Consider the following 11217-nt stretch of genomic DNA (forward strand, 5'->3'; position numbering starts at 1 on the left):
TTCTGTGTGTTTTGGGTACAGGCCTTCCTGTTTCTTTTGTTTCTTTGGGCATAGCTTTGTCTTATTCTCTTCAGTTTATTTGTTATGATTTCCATGTATGCTTTGTTTTATTTAAGAGAGAGAATAAAAAACATGATTGGATAAACAAATAGGTGAGGAAGATTGGGAAGGCATTTAAGAGGGGAAAATATGATTGAAATGTATTTTTTGGAAAAAGTACATAGTAAAAAGTAAAAGTAGAAATACATATATATGTAACTCAGTATGTGTTCACATATTATATATATTTTATTATTTTTTTAAATTTTCTTTAAAAAAAGAAAATGAACTATCTTTTTTCATTATATATACCAATCCAAGTTACTACTCCCTCCCCTCCTCCCATTCTTTCCACATACTTCCCACCCCATCCAATCCTCAGAGAGGGTAAGGCCCATTGCTTTAAGGATGGTCCAAGTCTCTCCCTACTATACCTAGGCTGAGCAAGTTATCCATCCAAAGAGAATGGGTGCCCAAAAAGCCAGTAGATACAGTAGGGATAAATCCTGGTGCCATTGCCAGTGGCCCCTCAGTCTGCCCCAGCCATGCAACTGTCAACCACATTCAGAGGAATTAGTTTGGTCCTATGTTTGTTCCTTCCCACTTCAACTGGTGTTGGTGAGCTCCCATTAGCTCAGGTAGACCATTACAGTGGCTGTATCCATCAGTGTCTTGATCTCATTGCTCAAATTCTCATTCCTTTCACTCCTCAACTGGACTTTGGAGCTCAGTCCAGTGCTCCAATGTAGGCCTCTGTTTCCATCAGTTGCTGGATGAAGATTCTATGGTGATATTTAAGATATTCATCAGTCTGACTACAGGGCAAGGCCACTTTGGGCACCCTCTCCTCTATTGCTTAGGGTCTTAGCTGGGATCATCCTTGTGGACTTCTGGGAATTTCTCTAGAGCCAGGTTTCTTGTTAACCCCGTAATGGCTCCCTCAATCAAGGTATCTCTTTCTTTGCTCTCATCTCTATCCTTCTTCCATCTCGACTATGCCATTCTCTCAAGTTCCCTCACCCCTCTCTTTTCCCCCTAATCTTTCCCTTCTTTATTCTCTTCTTCACCCCCTGACTCCTATGTTCCCAATTTTGTCAAATAAACTTGTCTATTTCTATTTTTCAGGTTGACCAATAAAATCGAATCAAAGATCTGGATATTAATCCACACACCTATGAACACATAATTTTTAACAAAGAAGCTAAAATTATACAATGGAAAAAAGAGAGCATCTTCAACAAATGGTGCTGGCATAACTGGATGTCAACATGTAGAAGAATGAAAGTAGATCCGTATCTATCACCATGCACAAAACTCAAGTCCAAATGGGTTAAAGACTTCAATATAAATCAGACCACACTGAACCTGATAAAAGAGAAAGTGGGAAGTAACCTTCAATGCATGGGCACAGGAGACCACTTCCAAAATATAACTCCAGTAATCAGACACTGAGAGCAACAATGAATTAGTGGGACCTCCTAAAACTGAAAAGCTTCTGTAAAGCAAAGACACAGTCAATAAGACAAAAAGGCAACCCCACATCAGACAAAGAACTTATCTCCAAAATATATAAAGAACTCAAGAAATTAGACTTAAAATTCTAAATAACCCAATTAAAAAATGGGGTACAGAACTAAACAGAGAATTCTCAACAAGGGAATCTAAAATGGCTGAAAGACACTTAAAGAAATGTTCAACATCCTTAGCCATCAGGGAATTGCAAATCAAAACAACTCTGAGATACCATCTTACACCAGTCAGAATGGCTAAGATCAAAAACACCAATGATAGCTTATGCTGGAGAGGATGTGGAGTATTGGGAACACTCATCCATTGCTGGTGGGGATGCAAATTTATACAACCACTTTGGAAATCAGTATGGTGGATTATCAGAAAATTGGGAATCTACCTACCTCAGGATTGAGCAATATCACTCTTGAGAATACACACAAAAGATGCTCAATCATACTAGAAACACATATGCTCAACTGTGTTCATATTGGCATTATTTGTGATAGCCAGAACCTGGAAACAACCTAGATATCCCTCAACTGAAGAATGGATAAAGAAAATGTGGCACACTTACACGTTAGAGTACTACTCAGTGGTAAAAAAAATGACAACTTGAATTCTGCATGCAAATGAGTGGAACTAGAAAACACCATCCTGAGTGAGGTAACCCCGATCCAAAAAGATGAATACGGTATGTATTTACTCATAATTGGATACTAGCCATAAACAAAGGATATTGAGCCTATAGTATATGATCCTAGAGAAACTAAATAACAAGGTGGGTCCTAAGAAAAACTTAGATAAAGCTTCGTTTTTAATACACTGAGACCATAGCAGAAACATCCAACTTGGTAATTTGTGAGGAACAAATATTACCAACCCAATTTGATATATCTACAGTATGATCCTTGACCCAGGGCACAAAAAACATCATGTAAAGGGGCTAGAAAACAGTTAAGACCAGAAAGATAGGGAGTACTAGGATACCTGCTGAGAGACAATGTCTTCTCTATAACAGTGAAGCTATACCTATGATATCTTAATAAGTTGGTCACCTAAATATGGTGGTGACCAGTAGGAAAAAGATGGGGGAAATCTCACATGTCCTCACTACTAGATGGAGACTACAGCAATCAATGGGTGCTGAGAACCAAAGTCAGCAGTAGCAAATGTAGGGCTGGGTATGTAGATAGGTATTGTTTAAATCTGGTTTTGGCATGAATATCTTGCTTCTCCATCTACAGCGTTTGGAAGTTTTGCTGTAATTAGGCTATGGGGTGGTGTCTTAATTCCTATATATGTTTTCTTAAGGTGGAGGCTAACAGGTTGAGAACTATTGGTTTACAGTTGTATGAATAGGAACCAAAAACATCACATTTAAAATTGTGAGCATTGAAGACTTAAACTATGGTTTCTCTTCACAGACAAGATATAGGAGTGGCCAGCTTTCTGCAACATGGATTGGTAGATATTTACTTTTGGTAAGCACACATTTTCAGTTGGAAGAGTTAAAATGTTTCTGGTTAGTGGTGCTCCAGGCAGTCACTCTGCAAACCCATGGTATTAATGCTGCCACCAAACACACACACACACACACACACACACACACACACACACACACACACACACACACACACAAAGATTCAGATGGGAACATTTCCCAGGGGCAAGTGCAGCATACTTTTATATGTGTAAGTTGATTCTAACTGTATTCTAACAACCCTTCAAATAGTTTGTGATTGAGTTTTCATAGAAAGGCTTCCACAAATATCCCCTCCTTTGTGCCAGCCTCATACAAAATCTTGCTTTTCCCATACTCCATCATTGGCCAGAACTATGCTTATCTGGGGACCTAAAGATAGGATTCCAGAATTATCCTGGTTCACAAAATAGAAATAATTGGTTCTTCCTTAGGGTACAAGACATCACTGGTCAAAGGTACTTGGCCAGGCTTATGGTAACAAACAATTTCTCTTTTGTTGAATGCCTTAAGCTCAATTAAGTAGGTGTTGGTTACCCCAAGTACATACTTGCCACAATCACACCTTTGAATATATCTTTTCGAGATAGTCTTTATGGTGGTTAATTTTCACAGCAGAGTGAGACTTAGAATTACTTTTCTCTTGTCAGATTTTAGCACTTTCAGATGCTCTGAGATTAAGTTATCAGGGAGGAGGCTTCCAAATCAATTCCATCTCAGTACTTCCATAATGTATCTGAAGTATATGGTATCTTCAACAAAAGGGCACATCTTCAATTTCTGGGAGGCAACAGTTTGAGTGTCCATAACTTTTATGATTTTAGAGTCTTAGGGGTTACTCTGACAAATGAGGATATTTGGAGAATAGTTTCTCATGTTTGATACTAAAGTTCTTGTAAGATTGTCTGTGTATCTTGCTAAATGTAATAAGCCGAGAAAGTACAAATTCATTTAATATTTATATGCTAATGCATACTCAATTAGAGATATGTATTTCTAATTTTACTTTTTATTAAATCTTTTTGTCCAAAAATACATTTTGATTACATTTTCCCCTCTGTAAATGCCTCCCAAATCCCCTCACCTATCTATTCATCCAATCATGCTTTTTCTTAGGTCTCCTAAACAAAATAAAGTATAAATGTAAATAATAGCAAGTAAACCAAAAAGAATATGACAAAACAATGCCCAAAGAAATCAAAACTAACAGAAAGCCCCCTGCCCAATATGCACAAAAAGAAAAACACATGGAATATATCCTGTGCTAGCCAGCTACAAGAAATGACCGTTCTACAGATCTGTGGACTGTAGCTGTATGATGGTTAGTGTAAGAGCGGCCCCTATATACTCACAGAGTGGGGAGTAGCCCTGTTTGAAACAATTTAAAGATGTGTTCTTATTGGAGTAAGTGTGGCCTTTTTGGAAGAAATGTGTCACTGAGGTTGGACTTCTGTTTTTCTCTCTTCTTTTTTTGGGGGGGGGGGGGTTGAGACAGGGTTTCACCTTTGGAGTCTGTCTGGAACTAGCTCTTGTAGACTGGCCTCAGACTCACAGAGTCCTGCCTGCCTCTGCCTCCCAAGTGATGTTCCTCCATGCTTAGATGACAACATCTTACAATATGAAAAGAAGATGATATTTTACTGATATAATGTTTTAGCTAATCTTACTTGAGCACCAGTGAGAAAGCTCTTTGTGAAAGGTCTGTGGTGTGACAGGCTGGAATCTGACCATGATCAGCATGTGAATATGGTCAAAGAAGATCCCTCAAAGTTCGCCTCCAGACCCCACATGCCTGCCATGAACTACAAACCCACAGTCACATTACAGACACACACATCAGAAAGATTTTTGCCTTTAAAAAAAATCTCATTGCCATTACATTATCTGGCATCTCAAGACAACTGCCTTAAAATGCAGTACTTCACTATAAATGGATAACTAATGGAGACATGAAGAAGCATGGAACACAAAATAATATACACATATCCATAGCACATCAACCTATGATATGAGATATGGAGTTGATTGTTGATTACCCTACTTCATAACATCTCTATCAGATAGAGGAAAATGCTGATATGGATACACACATGAAGTATTTTATATTGTTCTTATTCTGTGTTAAGTATTTTAAAATAACATTGCTAATACACTTGAAAAAAAACACCACAAATTAGAGGTACACCTCCTATCTTTCCACTTGTACTCAGGGGACTCACACATGAGAATCATGAGTTTAATTGTAGTCCTGAGTAGTTACTGACATCAAGTCAGGCTGGATAGTCAACAACAGCTTAAGGAAATGTATGACAATATGAAAAGCAAAAGCATTAGCAACAGCTTCCTACCCTTTCACAGACACACTGTCTTCAAAACAATGATCACATAGTACCTGCTATTTAAATAAAGAATGGACACTAGATGATGGGCATCCCATTCTATACATTGCTGCAGAGAAATGGCGATCAACCAAGTGGAACTGCAATTAAGATGAACAGAAGCCACAGAAGATATAAGAACTGATTAATAAAGTTCAGTAAATAGATTTAACAAAATACAGCAATCTTCAATTCCTATTCCAAATGTTTCAAAATGAAAACCACAAAACAGTTATTGACATTCATGAATACATTTTGGGTGAATATGGTAATTATTAATTTTCTTCAAGGATACAAAGTAAAAGAGATGAAACAATATTTTTTCCTTGAAACTGAAGGAAATTATGATATCTAAAGTCTTGTAAACCATTTAAATGAATAGGGTTTTTTTATCATGTGTTTTTTCTACTGACTTCAAGTTGATATATAATGGCTTTAAAATATTTACAGGGCTGGAGACAAGGCTAAACAGTTAATACAAGTTCATTCCCAAGAACAAGATCAGGTTTTTGAGAACTTCTAATTCCTGCTGCTAGAGGATTTCAGAGTCATACCTTCTTAGAAACAAGGATACACATGCACATACTTACTACCTAAAGACACACTGAAATCAAAAAATTAAAATTAAAACAAATCATTAAGCAAATCTACATTCTTGTATGTTTTTCTTGTATAAGTGTTCATTCCTGTAGCCCTGGTGTTATGGCCTCTAAAGGCAGGGTTTATCTTCATTATCAATTGGCTCATGAAACAAAATCCTAGTTATAGGCTTGAAGTTAAGAGTAATCAATCCTCAGTCAGTGATACCGATTTGGAGAGATTTAGAAAATGCTATCCTGCTAGAGAAAATATATCACTGGAATGGTCTTGAGAGATGATATCTACACACTATTTCCAATATTAACTCTTCATACTGCAGGTTTAGAAGGTGAGCTCTAGGCTTTTGACGTTGACCACCATACCAGAAGCTTGCTGCCAAGCCATTTTCATCCTGATGCAGTATCCCTCTGCATCCATATGGTGTGGGAAGTCTTTTTTCTATGCTTTGCTTTTACTGGTTAATGAATAAACCTGTTTCAGCCAGTGGCTTGGCAGAACAGGGCAAGGTGAGAGTTTCAAGCAGATATAGAAGAGAGTAGGCAGAGTTAGTGAGATCATGTAGCTGCCAGACAAGAAAGATGCTAGCCACCAGCTGGAACCTTGCCAGTAGGGCATAAGCCTTGTGGTAAAATATAAAATAATATAAATGGGATAATTTAAGATGTAAGAGCTAGTTAGAAGTATGCATAAGATAACAGACTGAGCAGTGATTTAACTGATACAGTTTCTGTGTGGTTATTGCAAGTCTGGGCAGCCAGGAACGAATGAGCAGCCTCCACCAACAGATAAAGAGGGTCTGCTTTTGTTTCCATAGAAGATGAGAACTTATGGATTTCTTCCAGACTAATGTGGTTTGAAGGACCCCCTGAAATATTGCTGCTAACACCCTCAAAAAATTATTTCACCCAGCAAAAATCAGGAAGCAGTTTGGAGAGAACCACACCTAAATTCCCAAATAGTACTTATAAATGTTTGTCTACATTTAAAGGGTGATATGCTATAGAGATGGATACTTTGTGTTGGTATGGATCTTGGTTTATTGATACAAACTTAAGGTCAATTTTGTTATATGTATATTTCTGCTCTTGATTAAGGTTCCATTTGTGAAGCTCATTTAAAAATGTAATATATAATTAAGAAATATAGGTTAATAGATAATCTATAATAGTCAAGCTTATAGTCATGTTAGTTAGATTTTCTAAGTGTACAGAGATATTTCAGATGGATGGTTATTCTTCACACCTTTCATGTACTATCGAATATGGCACTTAAAATGTTTTAAGAATTTAGGACTTTTCATGACAATGACACACATCTGCTCCTGGCAGAACCAATCTACTTCAAGAGGATGATGGGCACTGAAGAAGCTCCTTATGGCATTGGTTAGCCATTTGGACAAGAAACTGCTCTTGCCTGAACTGTTTGGCAGGACTTGCATGATCCACAAAAAAAATGACTGCTGAAACTTCCTAAAAGAAGGTGAGATGGTCCTTAAGGATTCCTGCTTCATAAAAGAGTGAGCCTGACATTCTGAAGGACACAGAAGAAATCAACTGACAAACTGCCAACATAGGTGGAATGGTCTTTGAAATTTTCACCTTCGTAAAAAAAAAAAAATTCCAGATACTATAGGCCTGTAGGCTGAAGATGGATGCTCCAATGACACAGAACTTTGGGTGACTGTCCAGGCAGCAAGATGTCTCTGTCAAATCTAGAGCTTTGGAAGTTGCTTATAATGTACTTCCTGTTTACTTAGGTAATATTATAATATTGTATCCTGGAGTCTTTGGCGGACTTGAAGTATAGATAGTTATAGTTTTCCTTAGTTATGATATAAGATAAAGTAGATATAAATATTGTAGCTATAATTCTTGATTGATACTTTTTTGTTACATGTAATTTTAAAACCTTTTTTTAAAAATTTATTTAAACAGAAAAGAGGAAATGGTGTGGAAGTCCTTCTGTCTATGTTTTGCTTTTATTGGTTAAATAAAGCTGTTTTGGCCAGTTGCTTAGCAGAATAGGGCAAGGCAGGAGTTCCAAGCAGATATAGGAGCAGAGAGTAGGTTGAGTTAGTGAGACACCATGTAGCTGCCAGAGAAGGAAGATGTTGGCCAATAGCCAGAATCTTGCCAGTAGGCCATAAGCCTTGTGGTAAAAATATAAAATAATAGAAATAGGTTAATTTAAGATGTAAGAGCTAACTAGAAATATGCATAAGCTAATTGGCCAAGTAGTGATTTAATAGTACAGTTTCTGTGTGGTTATTTCAAGTCTGGGCAGCCAAGAACAAAAGAGTAGCCTCCAACTACATCCATAAACCAATTTAATCTCTTTCATAAGTTGACATAGACATTATGCTTTATAACAACAGAAAATGAATCCAAAAAGTTTTGTACCTATACCAGTTATTTCGTGTAATTGAAGAGCAGTATGAAATCTAAAATGTTACCTATCATTTAAATTCACAAGGTTTTTAATCCATAATAGTTTCCAGGTGCAAACAAAATAAAGAGTGACGTTATGAAGAGATTGTTGACAATTGTCAAATTTCTTTCTCCAGAATAATTAATCTTGTATATCTGTTGGCTAATTTTACAAGATTCATTGCACTCAAACTGCCTTCATTATGTTTTTATATGCTCAAATATTATGAATGCAAATGTTTTAACAGATTGATTAAACACTATGAATTTTAATATTATAAAAAGACTACCATGAAATTCAAAACTATCACACTTAGGATATTCATAGGGTGTTTCTAAAGTATGGTTTTTTTTCTCATGATTTCAAAGACTACTGCTATGTGCAAAGGCTTTACCACATTGGTTACATTCATAGGGTTTTCCTCCAACATGTCTTTTTTTGTATTCAGAAATAATTCTGTTATGAAAAAGCTTTATCACATTCATTGCATTTATAGGGTTTCTTTCCAGTACTTTGAGTATTTTTAAATATTCAAAGATGACTGAAATATACAAAAGCTTTACATATTGTGCACCTTCATAAGGTTTCTCTCCAATATATGTTCTATTCTGCAATTGGAGACAATTGTGATGTGTGAAGTCTTTATATCACTGATTACACTCATAGGGCTTCTTGTCAGTATCAATTCTTTCATGATGCTGACAACTATAAAAATATCCAAAGACTTCACTGTATCAAATACATTCACAGGGTTCCACTCCAATATGAGCTCTTTTATGATGGAGAAATCTATAGAAATGTGCAAAGTGTGTACCATATTAAATACATTCAAACAGCATTTTTGAAGTATGTATTCCTTCATTCCTCTGAAGGTTACTTTGATATGCAAAGGCTTTACTACATTAACTACATGAATAGGTTTTTGCGGGAGACCATGTGTGACTCAGTTTCCATCTGGAATCATTTCTGACTTAAAGAAGTCATCTCAGTTCAAGTTTGCCTGCTCTGTTTCTTCTAGTAACCTTCATGGATATGAGTAATGTCTGTGTTAGCCCACAGAAAGAATATTTTTATCTAGTTGAAAGAGCACATTTTTCTATTAAGATTTGGGCTGGAGGGACCTCCTGGGGAGAAGACCCAAGCCAGAGACCTCTATGTAACCAAGCCCAAGCCAAGGACCTCCAGAGGAGTAGGCCCAAGCAGGGTACATTTATGGGAACAGACTTGAGTCAGCAACCTCAGTCAGAGAAGGCTTGAGGAAGCAACCTCCATAGGAGCAGGCATGAGACAGTGACCTCTGCTGGACAGGCCTGAAGTAACAACCTCCACAGGAACAGGTAAAAGGGAGCCATCATTGAGGGAACAGGCCTGAGCCAGAGGCCTTTGCGAGACTGGGAGTGAATCAGTGCCCTCCAGGGGAGCAGGCCTGAGCTAGCAACCTCTTCTGGAGCAGGCCCAAGCCAGCCACCTATACTAGAGCAGGCCAGAACCAGTGATATCTACCAGAGCAGTCCAAAGGCTCTGCAGAAGCAGCCCCAAGCAAGCAACCTCCATGGGAGTAGAACTGAATGACACAGAGGATTGCAGAGCAACCCCTGGGAGCACTGAGCAAACTCTGAGAACACCAAGTGACCTTCCAGGGTGACTGGAACCATGGTCTTGACTATATCACGAGGAGCAACCATCTGAGCCTTAGATCAACTGGTACCTGCAAGATTGATCACCAGAGATACAACCCAACTACACCAATCCGAGGAAAAGATGGATAGACAAGGTAAGCACACACTCAACACCACAAAGAGCAACGTGACTTGAATAAAAACTAGTAACACTACAACAGCAAGACTTGAACAACCAAATATAGAATAAATAGAAGTAAATGTCAAAAAAAAATAACTTTAGGGGAATGTTTGAGGCCCTTAAAGACAAAATAAAAAAATCCCCTCAAGGAAATGGAGTAAAAGCCAAACAAAAAATTGGAAGAAATCAGCAAATCCCTTAAGTAAAACCAAGAAAAAGCAATCAAACAAATGAACCTATTCAACACTTGAAAACTAAAATAGAGACAATGAAGAAAACAAACCGAGGGAATTATAGAAACAGAAATTAAGATAAAACAATCAGGAACCACAAATTTAAGCATAAACAACAGAATGCATGAGAAAAAGGAGAGAATCTCAAGCACTGAAGATACAATATAGGAAATAGACTCATCAGTCAAATAAAATATTAAATCTAACAAAAGCTTACACAAAATATCCAGGAAATATGGGACACCATGAAGGAGAAGAAGTCCAACTCAAAGCATAGAAAATATATTCAACAAAATCACAAAAGAAAAATTTCCCAACATAAAAAGATATGCATATGAAGATATAAGAAGCTTACAAAGCACCAAATAGACTATATCAAAAAATAAAAGTACCCTTGCCACATAATAATTAAAACACTAAACATACAGAATTTTAAAAAAGATTATTAATAGCTGCCAAGGAAAAAGGCCAAGTAACATATAAAGGCAGACCTATCAGAATAACACCTGACTTCTCAATAGAAACGATGGAAGCCAGTAGGTCCTGCTCAAGCGTTATGCCAACATTAAGAGGCTGCAGATACCAGCCCAGACTACTATACCCAGAAAAACTTTCAATCAGCACAGACAAAGAAAACAAGATATTTCATGACAGGACTAGAATTAACCAATACCTAGCCACAAACCCAGCCCTACACAGAGTATTAGAAGGAAAACTCCAATCCAAGTAAGTTGGCTACATCAACAAA

This window comes from Arvicola amphibius, chromosome 4 (genome assembly GCF_903992535.2).
Source record: "Arvicola amphibius chromosome 4, mArvAmp1.2, whole genome shotgun sequence".
NCBI lineage: Eukaryota > Metazoa > Chordata > Mammalia > Rodentia > Cricetidae > Arvicola > Arvicola amphibius.